Here is a 20,961-nt window from a genome sequence, read left to right as displayed (position 1 = left end):
AGGCTTGGGGGGCCCCTTGGCAGGGAGTGTGAATTGGTACACTGGAGTGCTCATTATGGCTCTGTAGGGACTGTCCTGCGGGGCATCCACTGTGTGGCTGTGGAGCTCATTACAGCTAGGCAGCCACGGAGGCTCGAGGCGCCCAGAGGCAGCCAGGCTCGGTGCAGAGATAAGAAAAGGGAGGGCTGCCCAGATTACCCTTAATCAGAGGCACCTGTAGACAGTCAGCGCCTCCCTTCTCGTTGCCTTCCGCTAAGCACCCCGCCACACGCACACTCTCTCTTCCTCTTCCTCACTGCTGTAATTATTGCAATTGCTTGACTCGACTTTCATTCCTGAGCACGGAGTTGCACAGCTTGCCTTCTAATGAGAAGCCTCAGCTATGATCCCGAGGTGTTATTTATTTATTTAATTATTTACTCGCCGCAGCATGTATAATGTCAATTATTTAAATTAGCATGATTTTAGCATGGCAGGCTCCGCAAAGCCCTCCCCACTGTGCACTATCGGTGTTTGGTTCATATCAAACTTCTCAGGAACGGGAGATGGAGCGTTAATGAATGTTTAATGTGACATATGCACCAAATTGAATGGGTATGAATTAAAGCAACCAATACTAAAATGGGAGGAGGAGGAGCTGCAGGTAACACTTTGATTAGGTGACAAAAAAAATTGTTGCTCGACAGTGTCTGTTGCCCGTTTGGTGCATTTTTATAGACTGTGTGACCCTGACCCTCTTTCTGACACCAATCCGTAGCCTAGACATTGAATATCTATTTTACAATTATGAGTATTACTTGAACTCTTGATGTTTTAGAAGCGTATCATTTTATAAAAGAGGTGACTATATACAAGCTTGACCTATACCGGGTTAAATTGCTTAGAAATTCCGCCTTTATTTAAACCAATGAGAGATGCCACGTGAATGGCCTACAAAAGCCTGGTTCAAGATCCTGCAGAAACAGTCACAGCTGAGTTGTTTTACTCAGTCATATTAGAGCCAAAGTAGTCAGAACTCGGCAATTAAACCTGACACGGGGCCAAATACTTTGAGTCACAGCAGCAGCTTGTCATTTCGGTTTTTAGGTCAGCAGGAATTGTGGAGATGAAATTCCAGCGTGGATAATCTCATTAACCCGTTACATCCCATTTTCTCCACCTGTAACCTGATGTGAAATCAGCGCTCCACTGAATTGAGAACAGCGCTTTTGCCTTTACTATTGCTATCATTTGCCTATTTGCATAATAAGACATTTTGCTGTCAGTTGTTTGGGCAAGTGTCTATTTCTAAAGAGGACATAACAAACAAGTGTTGACTTTGATGCAAGTTAGAGGGTGCTAGCTGAAGTCTGTTTTAAGTGCTGCAGAGATGTACAGTGGGGATTAATAAAAAAAACAAGTATGATGTGATGTGCATGACTGAACTGCTTTTGTGATTCTCTCCTTCTTTGCGCACCTCCCTTCAGGTGCTGAGACGTTCTTTGAAACCAACTGTCAAGCTGTTGTCTGTGCAGGCAGCATACAAAGAGTTCACCCAAAAACCTGCGCTTTATTTTTCTGAGGCACTTGAACGGCTGTGGCTTGGCTTTCCCTTTCACACTCTTCACGAGAAGTTTGAGACAACACTAAACAGCATTCGTCAGTGTGCTCTTTCTGTCGCCGAGCATATTATTTTAGGCAACCGCTCAGTGTTAATCTTAACAGCCGACCATGAACCATTGCACGCAACGTGACACGCCGCTTTGCGTGGTGTCATGGAATATAACTATACCTACATGCACCATAATCATACTACAGGGGGAAATGTAATGCTCTTCATTGTAGTATTGACATCAAATTATATTATTTCATGTCACTTAAGGGGTATTAGGAATTATGAAACCATAAAAACGCCTAACATTTAAACTGCTTAGCAGCTAAGACAGCCCACCCACGTCCCTCTATCATGTCACAGAACAGATTTTGCTTCAATTAAATTAATACACCCGCTTAATGTTTACGTTGATGATTTTTCTTAATTCACTGTTTATGTTGAGCCTGTGCTAATACCAGCAAATGCTAGATTACATTTTGTGAACGTTCAGTACATACATGGTGTGTGTCGTGGGAAAAAAAGGTCAAAGTCATTGTCATGATTATATTTTTTTCCATCTTTACCGGTCTTGGTAATTAGCTGCTATTAGATGCTTACTGTGGGCATTGTAATTGTAGGTAATACAAAGGCATGATATAAGGATCTTTATTGGAATTATCACAAGTGTCAACTTTTCAACAGAAGAAACAGTTTATCTCCACATAAATATCTAAAGAGTTTTGTCACTAATCACGGAACATGGCCTCATTATTTCAGCTTGATGAGCTGCCACACCTGACAGAAACATGACACGAATAACAAAAACAAAAGATTTGTGTTGCTGATGCTGATCAACCCACTCCCTTGGTGCCCAGTAAGAAGAGTTTCTTCATGGGCAACAATGCGCCATGGGGAGAAAAAAAAAATCAAGTTCAAAGAAGTTGTCTTCTCACAAACTGGAATAAAGTGGTGAAGCATTCACAAAACATCCAGTTTTATACTTGTTTTATCTCTGTGTTTAGTTTATGAAATGGAACTGCCACACATTTTGTTTTGCCTGCAGAGGGAAGGCAAAAGGTGAAACAAAGAAACAAAAAAGCAGGAAATAGAAAAAAAGAGACACTTTCAACTCTGCAAGACAACGAATTTTCAATCTCTATCGTGGTCACAAATCAAAATCCCGCAAGTTTTATGAAACATGGCGCCCCATGAGCCTTCATTTGTACTTCTTTATTCTATTTGTAGTTATGCAACTCTGAAAACTAAAAGCTAAGGGCTTATGACAGAGTTACTGAAACTAAATTGTCATAAATTTCCTCTGCTTACAAGATGATGGATTACATTCATCAGCACGAGGCCTCTAATCTAATCTGGAGCTGCGCTCATCAAACTCCTCTCAGAGGAGGTGTGCTGATCTGGGATCACTAAACATGTCCTTGTTTTTCTTCCACTCTCATCGTGATCTAAAGCTGAGGCTGATGGTAGATCAGCACGGGCACTTTGCAAATTATGATCCCGAGTTCATTTGTGCTCTGCAGAAATTGCTGAGTGATTTATAAAAGAGACTATCATCTTTCTACCTTGCACAATATTTTGCTCTATAAGAGAGATAGATAGATAGATAGATAGATAGATAGATAGATAGATAGATAGATAGATAGATAGGTAGATAGATAGATAGATAGATAGGTAGATAGATAGATAGATAGATAGATAGATAGATAGATAGATAGATAGATAGATAGATAGATAGATAGATAGACCTGCATAATAATGATTTGTTTTTTTCCTGGAGTAATGCACTAATTGTGTGAGGACCAGTCTTCGTCCTTAGTGCACTATATGTGCATGAACTGACTGGAGTCTGGGTTTCAGTTTCAGCACAATTCTGCTATTAGGGCACTTTTTGGCTCTCTCTCTCCCAGCCCACACATAATGACACACTTGAGTTGTTAAGCCTGCCGTTCTGCATAGACTGAGGCCACAGTCCCCATACCAAATGACACTGGAACGTGAACTGTGCTGTAGTGTATTTCTTTTCTTCACCCTGCCAGTACATTTGTTTTCATTAGATGGGATTGGTCAGCAGTCTAGGCCCTTGTGTCCAGTAATGGAGCGTGCGCTTGCAAGCCCATTATAGACTCCCGGTGAAATAAATGATGTATTGATCTTAAATATTCTATGCTATTGTGTCTCTCTGAACAGTTGTTACCGCCACCTCGCAAAAATCTTGTCACGCATCGTCTTTAAGGCAAATTCGATGCACTTTATAGGGCTCGCTCATTGGGTGTAAAAAACGATTCTACAGGTTTGAGTGGTCTGCTTTACGCTGTGCCACCAAAAGAATAAAGAACTTTAATAACAATAATGCAATGGACTTACTTGGTAAAAACAATCACAGCTAATGTAGGGCTGTAATGAAAACAAACAATCATACACAGAGGTGTGACACTCAGCATTAATGAAATTACAGAGCTGGAGCTCGACGGACACGTCTTCGTGTCGCGCAGTGAAACAGAACGGGACAGGAAAGCAACTGATGCATGCAAGTCACAGTCACAATTACTATTTCATTAAGGGGCTGCTACCATTGGCAGCCACTCTCTCTGGCATTGTTGTGGGGTGGCTGGCACGGTGCAGCAAAAGGGGGAGGGTTTTGTCTGAGAAGGAAAAGGGAGTCACGGGTGGGGAGGGTACGTTCTTTAATTTGGGTCAACTCCCAGTCCGCACGGGATCGAGTGACAAAGCCTCCGCTGCATCTAATCTGAAAAACACATATGTTGTATTGGGTATCCGCCTGAATTAATTGCCCTAATTATTCTTGATACATGGAGGAGGCGGGGTTAAAGACAGGAAAAAACAACGGTTTGACATCTTAGTCCCACAAAGACTTACTGCCGAGGCACACACACGCACACAGGAAGATGGAGGCCACCTGTCAAGATGACAGGTTAGGCCTTAATTGCTTAAAAGAGGGAACATGCAAATGCTTTATGGTGGAAAGGGAAGTGTGGTCATGTGGGAGGAAGGGCCATCTGACGGCTGCCACACACACCCACACACACACGCACGCACACCCACACACACGCACACACACATACACACACACACACAGTGGAGCAGACAGGCGCCACGAGCTGGAATGCAGCCTTGGAGGACACATTGCACCATAATAAACAGCCCTTATGTATTTCACATGGCCGAACATTTCATACTCAGCAAAAAGGATGAATAATGACTAGGGATGCACTGGTTGCATTTTTTTGAGGCCTGATCCTAATTGCAGATTTTTTTCAAAAACCCGGCTTGCCAATCCCAAAACAATTTTCTTTAGTTTAACATAATTAACAGTAAAAATTATCTATCTTTTTTTTTTTTTTTTTTACAGTTAGAAGTTTATGCATATTGGTATGCCCTAGACAAATAGCTGGCCACAGATTACATAAATTTTTTTAGTTCCTGTTATTCCTGGTCCATTCCTAATGATAACAAAAGCGCAATAAAAGTGAAGTCAGTTTAATATAGACTGTAAGAGAGAAAGTGATTTCATAGAGGTGAACTGTTGATCTTTTGACACAATGTGACTGATGTTGAAAACTGTTGACAAATGTCCTGTCATGATCGGTCCTGCCATGCTCTAAAGGTGAAAGCCACAAAGGGCTTGAAGCTGCTCGGTATCCAAATACACTCAAATACTGTAGAGAACCAATACAGACATTGCTAATGTAAAAAAATATATATATAACCTGCTAGTAAAACAAGTCGACTACAGACAGACAACAAAAAGGGTAGAGAGCAACTCATTGCCCAAATAGCTGGAATTATGGTTCATTAATGTTAATTTCTAAATTGCCTTCAGTTAGCCTGACCACTCCAACCATTACAAAACCATGGCTGATGGCGGCTAATTTTTGCAGGTGTTATATTGCACTTTATTCATCTCACTTTATGTGTAACTGGTTATGTTAATAGGATTTCAACTCAATTTATTCAAGTGCTGATCAATGGCATGCAATCTCGGCACTTCATGCATTATGTATTTTAATGGAACTCACTTGCTTTATAGCTGAATGGCTAAAGGTTAACAGTCCCGATAGGTGGGACTCCCCAAAGACTAATCTGAACTTCAAACACATCTTTTTTTTTTCCCACTTCACGCAGCAAAAGTGGGAAACAACGGAGAAGTGGTGCTTGTTTTTTTTTTTTTTTTTTTTTTTTTTTTTTTTTTTTTTTAATCACCACTTCTTGTGGCTCATTTGGGAGAAAGAAAACAATTTATTACCCTGTGTCTTTTGGTCATATTAATGTGACTACAAATGCCCGCGGACGTTTCACTCTCTGCAGGAAGCGAGGCAGAAAAAAAAAGTTGGGGGTTAAAGGATGGGGAATTAGTGAGACAGGAAAGGAAAGGAGCGTGGGGGGAGGGGAGTGAAGAGAGGGATGAGGCGCTTGTTGGGGGGTGGACGAGGGTGAGAGCGATGACAGGAGGGGGGGTGACGACAAAGGAGGAATCTGTGCGGCCAACTCAGAGATACAACAGTAATAGATAAATGACAGCAGCTCTATTATAACACTATTTTTAACTAGCATTTTGATGGAGAAAATGAATGCCATCTCACCGGTGAGATCTTAAGCTCTTTTTTTTTCTCTCTGCAGTTTAATATGGAAAACATCCCGGAGTCTCTGAGGGCCCTCGTCTCTCTCCACTGCCACTCCCTGCTCAATAAAACTGGCATGCTATTCCCAAGGCTAGAGTCCCACTGGACTACATGAGGACTGTGAGGTAAAAGCCCCCTCCAGTCCTCACTAAATCTAGAGGCGGAAGACAGAAGGTGCTACAGAGGTATCCTGAGAGGGCCACTTGGCAGTTTTCACCTTATTGTCTTCTCAATCATTAAGATTTGCCCGTGGCTTTCAGAAAATGATCTTGTGATGGACAAGAAATGACTTCTTTTATTCCTATGGAAACGGATCTGTTTTAATGCAGTTTGTTTTTTTGGCCTCTCTGAGTAGATGAAATATGTGGAGATTAGTATGCGGAAAACAATAACAGTGTAATGGATCATTACAGAGATGGTAAGATTTGATCAGTGGTTATTTGGTATGGATTTGAGTTTTTCGGTGTTTAAATAGACAAGTCCTGCAGTAAGCCTCGCAGCTGGCCGGCTTGAATATGGATTGTGCTGCTGAGATGTTTTACACTGTTGCTAGGTAAACAGGCATGAATACATGAATTCAGGACAAGCTAATTAGGAAGCATTTGACTTGTGCAATGAAAATATCGGCTGTGTTAGCTGCCATTATCAGTCTGTCCGTGTTGTAATTTCACCGGGGTGGAAGTGGATTAATGGCAAGATGTATGATTGCTTGGGGAAACGTTGCTTTTGGGGAGGTGGGCCGTGGCTGCGCAAGAGCGGAGGCTTAAAGCTGTCAGAAAATCACTTAGTCGACAAAAGATTCCAGTCAGAAACATGACGTATAACCTGTAAAGAGGCACTTGTCTTGAACACAGCCTGAACTGGGGCCAGCCATTTTAACTGGCGCCATCAGTCTCCTCCAGGTAATGCAATTAGATGCCACTAATATCTTGGGATGCTCTTCAAACTGCAAATGCACTTTTGCTAAACAGCACACACTGTAATAACCGGCGACAGCACTCAAGGAGCCAGATTGAAAAAGCTTTTGTGTTTGTGATTGGCTCAAATGATTGCGCATATAGAGGAGCCCCCCGCCCCCCTCCCGTTTGATGGAATTCATAAACCAAAAACAGATATTGTGCAAATCTATGCGCGGTTGTTTGTTTTGTTACCCGGCAACCTGCCTCACCTCCAGCTAAAACATGCACAGTGGATGCACATGGCGGGCTTACGCAGTCCGAAAGCGCAATTACACTTCTGTGGTCTGTTTGTTGGACGTCTGCCTATAGATCAAGTCACCAGGTTCACTACCCGGGCCACAGAAAAAAAACTAATCCACTCATGGCTTGGTGGTCCAACTGCTATTTGGCTCAGGACATACTGAACCTGCAATTATGGTTCTATTCCATCTAAACTGGGAATCAGGTGTCTTGGATCTATTTTTTCCTCCACAGTTGGCATATAGGTTTAGTTTTTTACTTTAAACAACATTAAAGCAAACATGTCTTGGTGCAACCGTATACACTCTTGATCAAACCATCGTGACTAGGCAACAATCCCATACAGAATTCATGGAAATCTTTGAGCGCCGAGGGTATGACTTGTATATTCAGGAAGGAGTTGAATCCAGGTCTATGTTTTGTCATTCATGTTGAGTTCATGCAAACCGCCTACAGTTGCTCCTGAGTAGCTTGAGGGAAGCTGTGGGGCTGTCAGGCCAATGATGGCACTGTTCACACTATAATGCTCACTGTAACAATCAAAGTCGCCCACACAGGGGATGAAAACACACCTTATTGCACGTAACACACACTGAAACACACATCAAGCGACGTTAAAAAAAAAAATACACATAACATGCATCATCTAATTGCCTTAGGGCTACAGACATGAGTAGTGTATCATTGAAAGTTCATTGAATCACTGTAATCTTGGGTTAAATCTTTTCACTTGACGGATTAACTGGAATATCAAAGAACACAATGCAATATAACTAAACAGGGCTGATCGGGAGCTGCGATAATAACTATGCATCGAGAGAAAGTGAGAGAGAGAGAGAGAGAGACAGAAAGAGAGAGAGAGACAGAAAGAGAGAGAGAGGCAAGAGACAGAGAGGGAGGGGATGGGATCTGCTTCTTGCTCCCACTATTCCCCTCAAGGCAACGTCAGGATAAATCTTCTAAGGGATTATCCCAGCTACACAATGTTCTCTGTTCTGCCCATTGTATGCCTCTTTAAGCACAATTGATAAATTAGTTATTTATATTGTGGATGGATGAAAGTCAAACACTGGATTTTCTTTTGATTCTTGGGGTCTGGGAAGCATTATGAACAATGTGCTGCGTGCGTTCTTCCTATGCCAGCATCCTGCACAGACTTCACATCATGAATCTTTATGAGATTACAAATCTGAGCGAGGAAACTTTAGAATGCAAGCGGTTTGTCTTTTTCTTTTCTTTTTTTTTTTTTTTTTAATTGTTGCCTAATGTTACCTTGCAGATTCATTTTGGATACTTCTGCTATGCTTCCGAGCTCGACTAAAGGCATGGAGCCAGCAGGATTTAGACAATACTACACCGTTCAGACATCCTGGTACCCTAATTTCAGTTTGCCTGCCAACTCAATAGGGGCCCAAATCAGTCTTAAATGAGTTACACATGGGATCAGATATCTCTATGGAAACCTTCTGCTTTTAATTTAAGGTAAACTAATAGCTTCATTTATTTATAATTACAAAAAAATAATATCCTGCTTTAAAACTGTATCATGCTCACCACTTTCTACCGGCAGCTTACTCTTCAATAGTTCATGAATTTTAATTCATTCGGTGGTTAGGCCAATCCCCCAGTTGTATGAAGCGACAGAGAGTCTTAGTCAAATTGAATTACCCTCTCTGTGTTTCAGTGGTCTCACACCCCCCCATCCCCACCCCCACCCTCTTCATTTTCCTCCTCCTTCTGCTCCTCCTCCTCTTCCCCCTTTCCTTTTTACTCACCCTCTGTTGCCTTATTTTACCCAGCCCTTACAATTTCCTCATTTTCTTCACAGACTGCCTCTAGACAGTGCTAAGTTGCATGTCTTTGTTTTAACTCTGGTCGCCCCTAGCACATGTAAATGACTTTGGCACTTGACGTTTGAAGAGAGAAGATGAAGAAAAAATCCCTAAGTGCAAAATCAAACAGATAAGAGGCAAGAATCTTCACTTTGCTGCGGAATGTGTGTCTTGACATGCACTGCCTTTTATGTTTTCTCTTTTAAGTAGTCAAGGACAGTTAGTTTTGGAGGCATCCTAATACTGAATGGTAAGGATACATTTAGGGGTTTCCATCTCTGTAACATAAAGTCATTTATTCATGAGGCATCTTATGGAAGGATAACAGACATTTCACACTAAACCACCCTGATGTGTACAGGTAGGCCCTTGCGTTATCACCATGTCCCATATGTGTGGCCCCGCCGTCAGGAAATAGTCTCCAGAGTGATCGCCCATGCATAAGCATCCAACCAGTCAGTATAATAAAAAACTGCCAGAGAGGGAATATCTCACTTGCTAGGAAGTTGGATGCCCAGTGCATCTGAACCTATGACCACATGACCCACATTATATAAGTCATTCAAATGACCTCTGAGGCAAGTGTTATCTCCAGTAGGCAAACACAGCGGCATTACTGCGCCCTCTTCGTGCGAAGAAAAAATCCAACTTTGCATTGCATCTGCAAATTCACATTTTCAAGGTCAAATGTTGCATCAAGTATATGGGAGATACTGGCATTATGCTAACTTGTGGGGATTCATCTCTTTCAGACTTTTAGCTGAATAAATCAATAGTGAAATTGTCCTCTGTCATAAAACGTATCAGAAGAACTTGTGTCTCAATTGCAGGTCCAGTAAAACAGCAGCCTTAGCAGGATTTTAAGAGAGCATCAAGGACAACAGAGATAAGATTTGGTAGGAGTTAAAGTTAAGGGCAGGATGAGAATAAGATTAACGATAAGGCTTAGGTATCTATGAGGTTAAGAGGTTAGGGTCTGTCTTGTGATCCCTCTTAAGACTCTGTTCTTCTGGTGTGGAGCACTCTGTCCTTCTCTGACCTGGATCCTCAGCAGTAAACCCATTAGAAAGAGAACACCACATGACAAATACCCTGGTATCATGCTGAGTATTCATCTGCCACATTTGTCTGAGTGACAAAGCATTTATCGCTGGCAGGGAGGGTCATCTTACAGGGTGACCATGTATGGAGCAAAATCAACTCTGTTGAGCTTATAGGATGTCCATCATCTATTACAGCACAAAGAATGGCCAAACATGGAGCCATCCATCCTCTGGATCCTACAGAGACCCAGGCTGACGATGTCAGCAGGGAAACACGTGGCCTCTATTTCTTCCCAGCTTGAGTCTAAGCACTAAGACAAGTGGTTGTACATTGACGAGTGGATAAAACTCCAGAACTTTACCAGAGAGACTGGACACCCCTGGCAATCTCTTTGTTGTGTCTAAAAATAGTGGGTCCCACTGGTCTCTCTTGGAAAAAAGCAGAAGCGCACTTCATTATTTCATTATATCCCCCACTCTGATTTACATGCACACCAGAGGAAGAGTCATTTTTATCTGAACGTTAAGGCTGTGGCAAGGAGTTGTGTACTGATCCCCAGCAGAGTAGCAAGACACAAAAACAAGCCGGAGAACCACTCAGTGTATCCCACCCTCCAGAGGCAGACATGATCTCATGTTATCCATGTTTTCCCCGAGCATAAAGGCAGTATGCATCATGTCAATGAGACCTGGGCTGAGAAACCCGGGCGTTTCAGTCACGGCGCTAAATAATATATCACAGAGCAGAATGGAGCTTAATTCGAGAAGAATGTCAGGCTTTGGTTGAGCGTCTTCTTCTCTCTGATGCACTCAGCTTGATTCACTTGATATTTTTTTCCTCTGCACTCCATGTGTTCATACATACTCGTGCCTATCTGCACAGTCTATAGTCATTCATAATTCAATATTCATCTGATTGTGTTGACCCGCTGTCATTGCACCGCATTGCTGTGTGCTTCCATTGATACCTGCCATTGAACTGTTTGTGACCTCAGTGACTTTCGCTTTGTGCAGTCAGCACTGAATGCATCAGCATTGATAGTGCATAGCAATATTCGACACACGAGTACAAGCATGCTGTGGCTCATGCATTGATTACAAAGTACATGTTGCTGTCCGGTCTAAAATAAATGAAGAAAACTGAAGCACCAAACTCGTCTTCTGCCATGTGTCCACAAGAATTGTATTATTCAGAGGAAGATGATGTATTGGAGGAAATTCACTTGGTTGTTTGTGGGTGTGAGCTATGATTGGTAACCAGGAATGTAAAGACCTCATGTCATGCAAGGAGGGAAAAACACGTTTTCTTCCACATTCTGGGACAATAAGGTACATTAAAATTAAGGGGCTGTTCTTGCCAGTGGTATTTAATCATCCTGACACTCTCCCCAAACATATTGTCAATGGTCGGTGTTTGCATTGAGGAGGAATCCCACAAAAGACTCCCCAAGGATTTGCAGACATCGGTCGATGTGAGTCACCGCTGGGGTGGGGAGGGGGTCAAACAAATGTGGTGTGTCTGGGTGACCTTAATCACTTCCAGGTTCATCCAGGCTCCGATTTCACTTGTGTGCCTTATTTCAGGTCACTGCCTCAAAGTCAAAGTAGGGCACAGTCATTATCTCTGGGAGCAGAACACAATCATCCGCACAATACAATAAGGTCGACACAATTCACTGAAGTGTTGTCCATTTCCTCCGGGCCTGAACACATGTGCGCTCCTCCACGACCAGCGCCTGCCTATATGTGTGCAAGGTAGGTAATATATGCAGTGAATTTGTCTGTAACAAATGCACGATTTCCTCAGATACTCAGCCCTTTCTCTCTCGCATTCTTGGAGAAAAGGGGGGAAAAAAAAGCATTAAGCAATTCCAATCACTGCAAAACAGAAGCAGAGGCAAAAAAACGATTTGGAGAGAACCACAGTTTCCTGGAAATTGTAGTCCACGTAAATGAACTCTTTAAGTAATTTCTCAAACAGAAAACAAGATGGTTAAGGGGAGATGGGATTGAAGTGTCCTGATCCTTCTATTTTAATCACAGTGGATTGGCTGCAAATTTGCTTATCGGAAAGTGAGACTTCAAAGGAAAACGGTTGTGAAAGGTGACGGCTTCTTGTCTCTAAAGTTCCAGTCAAGGTGCAAAACGTGGAAGGGAAGGTGCAAAATTCTGCTAGGACAAACTGTAAATGAGGCCAGTTCTGTTTTATAGCTCTCTACTTAGACTTTGAAAAGTTACTATCATAACCAAGGTGTAATGACAAAGAGGTGTAAAAAGGGGAGTCTCAAGGGGTGTGTGAAAACTACCAATTCCCCTCAAAATTCATAGCACTGCATGAGGTGAATACATATCACTTCATAATGACCGTCTGACCAGCCAAGCAACACAAACCACTGTAACAAAAGACTGTCAAAATGACATGTAATAATCTGTCTGACTGGGCTTGGGAACGGGTTGCTGCTCTTTTTGGAGCTTGCACGTGCATAAATTCTTTATGATCACCAGTGAATATCACACGCATTATTTAAGAAGACTCCTCACACTATCCCTGATTATGCTTTTCATATTTCAGGCTTTTGGTGGTCACGCACTTTATTGTGGAATGTTATCTCAGAGACACAGCCGATCCCACAGATAAAGGTCAGTGAAGTATTATTCTGTTTTAGATTTTATATTGTTACCTGGAACAATAGCAACATGCAATGCAAGTAAAATTATGCAGAAACTAGAGCTGCTTCTAATGCAAAAAGCCATGATCACATAACCTTGTTAAAAGCTTAATGATTTAGGCTTGTGTTTGCTGTGCAAGCTAATGCCGTGGCCTCCACTATATGAGCCAACATTTTCGTGCCACTGGAGCAGTCAGCAATCTGAGCCATTACAATTCACTCTAAGATGCGTTTACCACAGATAGGCATTACCTTTTCTGTGATTCACCTTCTATTACTCAGTGCTAATGACCCTGTTATCTCCATGTTATGTGCAACATAAGCACATGACATACATTCACAATGGAAAATCATTTCAGCAGCACGGACTGATGAGGAGAACAATCTAATTGCCGCAGTTATCAAAAAAAGTACGACACAAAGACATCAAGCAACAAATAATTGTTGCAACGAGAATGTACAGCATTTGTGGGTCTCATTGTAATTGCTTTGAAAGTAATCAGATATTCACATTTCGCTCAAATGTTTTCCTCAGATGTCTTTTCAAGCATTCTCTTTGAATCCAATTGCTTGTCACCGGATGAAGTGAGAGCACAATAAGAAAATTACCATGTTTTCACATGTCCATGAATTATCTCCGCGGTGTGTATATATTTGAGGGGGCCGGATTTGGAGCCTCTGCTCGTCTTTGTGTTCCTGCCCGAGATTGATTCTGACAGCTACAATATCCTGTTATAGTACACCTGCATAGACAAAGATATGAAAACATCAAAATGTGTTGGCAAAATGGTTCTCCAAGTGCACGCAAAGCTTTCCACAGTCATCCCACTCATGTCGTTTGTAGCTCTAATTAGTCAATGGACTGATCTCATTAGACAAATGCCTTTGTTGCGGGCGTCCAGTCCTGGCTGAGAAGATTGCCAGAGGCATAAGGTTAGAGAGGTGGGCTTAGGAAACGAATATAAACGACTTAATGGCTTATATGCAGTCATGCTTACATGCTGCATGTAATCAGAGGTATTGCATTTCCACAGTTCCAAGAAAGACATAATGCTGCATCTTGTAGTGAAATGATATGCATTCAGCTACAGCGGATGAGAGTGTTTTGACACCTATTGTGAGTTACGAGAAGGCCAGAACCCTGTGTAATTGAAGAGGAACCAAGTAGGGTTTTTGCATGACAACTTTACAGCATAGATGAGAGCCGGCTTGCCTCTGTGTGTAGCCAAAGGAGGTCAGCACAGTCACTGCTCAGTCCTGAAGTGTTACAATTACCCTTGAGTAGATTTCTGGGTCCACAGTGTGTGTCAACACATTGAGGAATGGGCAGATTCGAAAGCGAGTACTTATGAGATATCACTCACGGGTCTGGCTTCTCACGGCTGGATATGGTATGTCCATTGCGCCATGGAGCAGGGGGTGTCTGAAACGCAGTGATTAGCACACTGTCCGGTTAATTTTAACGGGGTTTGCTACGGGACTAATCAGGAATTAAGAGCTGGCATCCACTCTAAATCGCCTTCTTTACGCATTCGTGGGGGGATACTGTCAGGATGGAAAAAGGCAATTGTCTGCGGCCTCCCGATTATCCCCTGGAAAAGCCTATAATCTGGCTGAAAGTACTTAAAGAGTCAAGCAGCAAAATAAACAACATTGATTATCATCCCACTGTTCTTTTTTTCTAAAGCAGGAGGGAGGGAGGGAGGGTGAGTTGAAGAAGCTAAGGTTGTGCCTGCCTCCGCCAGCGCCATCTGCTTGGGTAAATGTTAAGGCAGGCTAAATACCCCCTGAGTCCTTGGAAACCAGATTATCAGCTATTCTAAGCAGGGGATGGGCATCTTATCGTCTCCCAATCTCTTTTACAAAAACAAATCAAGAATGCTGTACCAGGATTACCAGGATTAAGGAGGCCACAGACTAGTCCCTCCTTGGACAATGCCTTAAGTTGCTGCCCTTTAGTCTGGCTACCTTCTGCTTGCAAACATGCAAAGACTGCATCCTTGCGTGCTGCTGGCTTCAGCTGGTCACTTTTCATGGAAGTCCTCAGCCCTCGCAGGAATAGCTGGTTTGCGATGCATAGTTGTTAGCATGGCTGAATGAAAGGTTTACATGTTGAACTGCAGAATTTACCATGATGTCAATGGTGTTTAAATGTCTTCATTTGAATGGTAGAAACCTATTTAGATACCGGCACAGCTCAGACACACTTCAGAAATGGCCCTCTGCTTTACAGGACTACATTGACAGTGTCGCATGGTGTTGAACAATGACCCACAGTGGGACGTGGCTGGGTTTGAAAACCGCCTTTATTAGCCTCCACAGCATGATAGATTGCTGGACAGGTTTTCCACTGTATGCTTCAAAGAGGGTAAAATGAGAGGCGAATTTCAATGCAAACAACCTCTGTGCTGCTGTATCTTGGTCACCGATGGCTACAGAATATAGATGCAGTAGCACTGACCTGGCACTTGATATTTGCCACACACTCACACAAAAAAAAAAAAAAAAAAAACCATTCACACACACAAAAAAGACAAACTTCTGAAATTAGATTTTGCCTCCTCTTTCCTGTTTTTGTGTTCCGGGGAGATTAGTGTTAAACCTACATGGGAAACCAATGTTGAGCCCTTTTGACTGATGCAGAATGGGTGGGGTGGGGAAACAAAAATGGAGGGAAGGGTCTCCTAAAGAATGCATGTAAAGCTCACTTATCCCCACCTCAACAACTGGAACATGACTTTTGCAAAACAATCAAGCTCTGACAGAAACACACTAAAGAACTGGCAAATACATTTCTGAACACTCTGCATGTATGGAAGTCAAACCATTATTAATCCTACACAAGACTTCATGGAGGATTTCTCTACCTTTTTTTTTTTTTTTTTTTTTTTTTTGTGGATAGAAATGGGGAAAAACACATTTCAGGTTGACCAAACTATCTTTCCAGCACAGCAATAAACCATATGTTCTTTGCACACTATCACCAACTACTTTTAGATCATGCTTTTAACAAGGAACAAACAATTGTACAAGCAATCGATGTTCCTCAGATCCCTGCTCCACAGTCACACCTCGTTTAATCAACAGAATTGTGTTCAATGAAAACAATCTCCGGGCTGTAGAGCTACTCAGTGTCTCAGAAAGAACCACTCGGCGGGCTTCCACACTGATTTGATTGTTGCACACACAAAGGTAGCTGGACCACCGCAGCTATGGGGGACGATTGAATTATTCAGTTTGGCAGAGATTTGGCAGCAATTGTATGGAGTGTTGCCTTGAGTGGAGTGCAACAGCAAGACAGCATCTTCTTGTTTCCTGCACCATTGCACAGCACATGCATAAATAGCCCCTGCTTAGACAGTCAGAATCGCTTCAAGGTACCGGCACATCATACCCTGGACACGCTTGCTGCTTAGCTAATTCACCTGCACCTCCCCATGGACACCTTTAACAATAAATGCTTCATGAACAGTAGGGAAACGAGAGAGACAGTTTTAGTGGGAGTGCGCTACCGCAAATTGATTCAACTCCAAGGCGCCTGAGTACATCACATCCCACCTCTGAAAAGATTTACAAACTGTGAAAATCATGTGATGACGTGAGTCATTGCCAAAAAGCATCTTAGTCAAACTTATAAAGGATGTGAATAGAAAGCAAAGAAAAAAAAAAACATACAGACTACAGGCTTCCCAAACCCAGTGTGGAAGTTTGTGCGATGGTGTAATTGAGTCATCATATTAGCACTAATTAGACGATCAAAACAAAAAAAAAACCAAAAAAACACAATTTAGGAGATAGTCATAGGACACCCATAGTTTATCTCTCCGCTGGCTTTCAAAAGTTAGACTGGGATGGCAACTTTGGCAATTAATTATTTCAAACAATCTGTTTTGTTGTATTGTCATTCGATCCAGCCTGCAGCAGATGATAATGTGATCTCTGCAGACCATGCCGGGTGACTTGTAAATCAATGCAATGTGAAGAAAAATGGGTTTTTGCTATCTTTGCTAGCTTCTCTGCAATATTATCCAGATGCATGCAGGATTACAATCTAGCATTATGTTACACTTATCAGAAAAAGAAAACTGACATCAGTAGTAAGGTAATGATTGCAGTGATTGCGCTCTCAAGGTTGCAGAAAGTCACCGGGCCATCCATCTTGGCTTTGTATATAATGACAGCCTTTATATTGGGTTTTTGATTAACATAGCAGATTCTTTCAGTGGTGCATTGTGTCTGGTGCTTTTGTATTATGGAAGCAGAAAATCCAAGAGTTACTGGATTTTCCATGCTTTCCTGAAGAAGCCTCGAGGCACACTGTACATACTGGTATAAAAAAAAAAAAAGAAATAGAAAACATCTTTTAATGAAGAACATACGATTACTCTCACCACCACCGCTCAGTAAAGTGTACTATGAGTGCTGGTGTGAGGTCTGTGTATGGGCGTCTCTATATTGTTCCATCCGCAGACATATCATTGCATTATGTGTAATCAAACTTACAATATATGACTGGCTTCCTGGGCTGTTAGATGAAATCAAATACTACATCCTCATAAATCATGAATCAATATGTCAGGAAAGCAACTCTGGAAACGCTTCTCTCAGTGACATACTGTAATACAACCATGGGACAACCTTTAAAAGTCATTTTGCAGATGATAAAAATCACTGGAAATGCGCTTAATGTGATCTGACCAAAATCACAAACGCATGCTGAGAGAGTAAGTCCATAACAACGGCACATTTCTGTGGGAACAAAGGAGCAAGAATGAAATGGACCACATCAAAGACACTGGTCTGTTACAAACCTGGCCTGCAACTACCCACTTGCATTAAATCCTTTTCTTTTCCAGCCACTCTCCCGTCTTTGCCTTTGCACTCTGAAGCAAATGAAAAATACATTAATCGCCTTCTCTATCTTTATGCAATGAATGTTAAGACTCATTAAGGCTGCAGCATCGTTGGCAGTTTATTATTTATTTCTTGCGCATTTGAAAACATGTCATTACCTAATGATGCATAACACGAAAAATCAAATCCTAATTTATCTAGCTCAAAGAGATATGCTAACTACTTTATGATCTACCCAAGCTCACTTGGCTTTTAAGTGAGAACGAAGCATTTAGCAGGTTTACATTAATCTATTAATAGAAAGCTGACATTTGTGCACTCTCTATGCGAGAATGCTCTGCTCCAGTGTGCACCATTTTCTCAAATCACCAAGGACACACTTCCCCCGAGGGGAATGATTAGCTCTCTTAGTTTTGAAATGTGAAGTAACTTTGATAAGCAATTAAACATTTTCTGTTGTCTCTGCTCTAGCTTTGTTTTTAAGCCTTTCAAGTTCATATTTTTGGATCAAATGGGCAAAAAAAAAAAAAAAAAAAGCTGTATAATATCGTTTAAGAGTTGCGGTAATTTCTAGCATCAATCTTCCTCTCAGATGTGGAGATGCTGATGTGTAAGCCTCATTGTGTGTTTGTGTGCATCATAATAACAGGGTTATCATTATCAAATGATCATTATCACCTCTCATAGAGGGAATGCAGGGAGGGGGAAAAAAATGGTGCTGTTCCGAAAAAAGCTTCTGCTCTGCCATGTTCCGTCTGTGCAACTTCAAAGGATGTGCTCCCACCAAATTTCCATAACTTTTTAGCTGTAATCTGTTCCTAATGAGAGATGTATATCGAAACCATTTCATTGTTACTTCCCCTAGTTAAGTGCTATGTTTGGCAAAAAAGGAGGGAAAGCAAGTATGGGCAATATTTCTACATCTGCAATGATGAGCCAATTAAGAGTGTCCAGACCAGCAGAGCCACACATACTTTTAAAGGTCACAGTCTGTGTTTGACCCGCACTGTAAGCTACTGCATGACTATATATGAAAAAAACAAATAATTGTACTCGAAGCCTAAACATTGTCTCCGCAGTGGCTTCGTGCTCTCCCTCCAGACACATTGATCTCAGAACAGGACTGAAAGACACAGGGTGAGCAATCCTGAGTGCTCGAATCCGTTTTTTCCCCCCATGAATAAGAAGAGTCATCGAAATGTGCAATACAATGCAAAAGACTTTAATAAATTTCAGAAGCGCACACATACATAAACAAAACATTTACAGTTTTCTCCACACACTGGCAAATCAAAGTCAATTACAAAGATCATGTAAGGTGCATATTGTACTTCACATTGAATAAAAGTGAGGTTGTCTGTCTCCCTTAAAAGGATAAAAACTCTCCCCCATGTATGTCTTTTTTTTTTTTTTTTTTTTTTTAGTTCTTTTCCCCAAAGATCAGGCAAATCTAATCATTACACAGTGCTAGGATGCTATGTATATTTCATACTGTGGCTCCTACGCAGTAGTGAATACATTGGATACCATAATTACATGAATATACCTCCTCCGATACAACCACCGGCCTCACAAGCAGGTAACACATATAATTAAAAGCTTTAAAATAGACACAGTCTCTAAAACAATGACATTAAGACTGGAACGAAATGGAGAAAAAAGGCTGCCAGTCCAGTCCCAACAATTAATTCCATTTAACTACATGAGGGAATGGCTGCCTTTCCAGTCCATGTGTACAATTCATGTTCACTACGCAGGCTATGTCCATTTTAAATGATTTTAATTGCATGGTTGTATCTATGTACTGCAGGTGCCTTGTCGGCCTTACCTATCAAAGCAGTCTTTAGCTTACCAATTAAAAGGACTACTGAACAACGATGTTGCTAACCCATCAAGCCAGTGTACTGTTGTATTGTAGATTATTCTAGTCAGGACATACCATAATGATTCTAAGTGTAGAGATACAGTAGAGGCAAAATGATGCTCTGAACCGAGGCCGAAGGAGTAAGTGCACCGTAGTGGATTTTATTTCAAAATGTGAACTTTTATTGCTGTTTTTCAAACTGGAGCCTGGATTACCTAGTCCTTTTGGTGTTCAGTGTACGTCTCATCTGAAAATTTCACTTGAATAAATAATGTGTCAGTGTGAATAAGTGCACAAAGACAAGTCATTTTTTGCTTAAGCTCACCAAGTCGTATTAAAACTGCCTGAGGATTATGATTATTATATATTTTTTTCTTTCCATCTGGAGTCATTTTAAATATGTGGATCTCCCAGGTTAAATCAGTTCCGACTTAGGAGCGACACACAAAAGGTTAGGCTTAGCGCTCTTCAAATCTGCCCTACATAAACAGCTTTTGATTATAACTCCAGCATTTAGTCCCTTGTGATTGTGGCTTAGCTCAAAGTATTAAACTTGTCCTACCATTCCTCCCACTGTAATAACACCATGGCGATCAGATCACAGTTGTAAAGCACTACAAATGTGGTCGCGTTGTGGGGCCATGCATATTAGTGTAACGTTAGCCACAGTCGTCACTAACAACGCTATCGGTGGCATCCAAGAGGTGGGACAAAATAATAATAATAAGAGGCAATAGTTGACAAAAAAAAAAAAGGGTACACTGTGACCTGGGCTCAATACTGATGTAGGCCTGCCGGCTGTAGAGCTTGCAGCATCAACACATTATCAGTCACTAGTTCCATGAGTAAGCCCAGATAGAGCAACGTCAAATGATACAAAAGACAGAAAGTAAGAAAATAAAATAGCCACCAGGCAGTTCTGAAAACAAGGCAAAAAAAGAAAATGGAATCAATAAATATAAACACCATCAACTCTGTGATAAATATACATACATACATATAAACATACTTTACAGATCTACTGACTGCATTTGTCACCTATTTTTACAGAGTGGGTGCTGAAGGGGACTGGAGTGGGACTTTTTTTCTTTTTTTTTTTTTCCCGAGGAGGGTTCAGAGCACATCATCCTCACTGACACAGGTAAGTAATAGCATAGGATTCAATAAAGCATTTCAAAACTTCCAACAGGTTCACAAGAGGAGCTTTGTCAAGTTTCAGGCAGGCAACAAGATGTGTCTCATCTTTCTCTCTGCCCCCCCGCTCCCTCC

The 20,961-nt window shown here is 41.6% G+C and overlaps 1 protein-coding gene across 2 annotated transcripts in view; it reads right to left on the bottom strand.

Annotated features, from left to right (window-relative positions):
- pcdh11 (protocadherin 11) overlaps positions 1–20,961 on the bottom strand; it is a 132,882-nt gene that overhangs the window by 91,467 nt on the left and 20,454 nt on the right. The gene's annotated exons all lie outside the window — the stretch shown is intronic.

This window comes from Myripristis murdjan, chromosome 10, assembly GCF_902150065.1.
Source record: "Myripristis murdjan chromosome 10, fMyrMur1.1, whole genome shotgun sequence".
Classification (NCBI taxonomy): domain Eukaryota; kingdom Metazoa; phylum Chordata; class Actinopteri; order Holocentriformes; family Holocentridae; genus Myripristis; species Myripristis murdjan.
The sequence above is the reverse complement of the archived record's forward strand: the minus strand, read 5'-3'. Positions and strand labels throughout refer to the sequence as shown.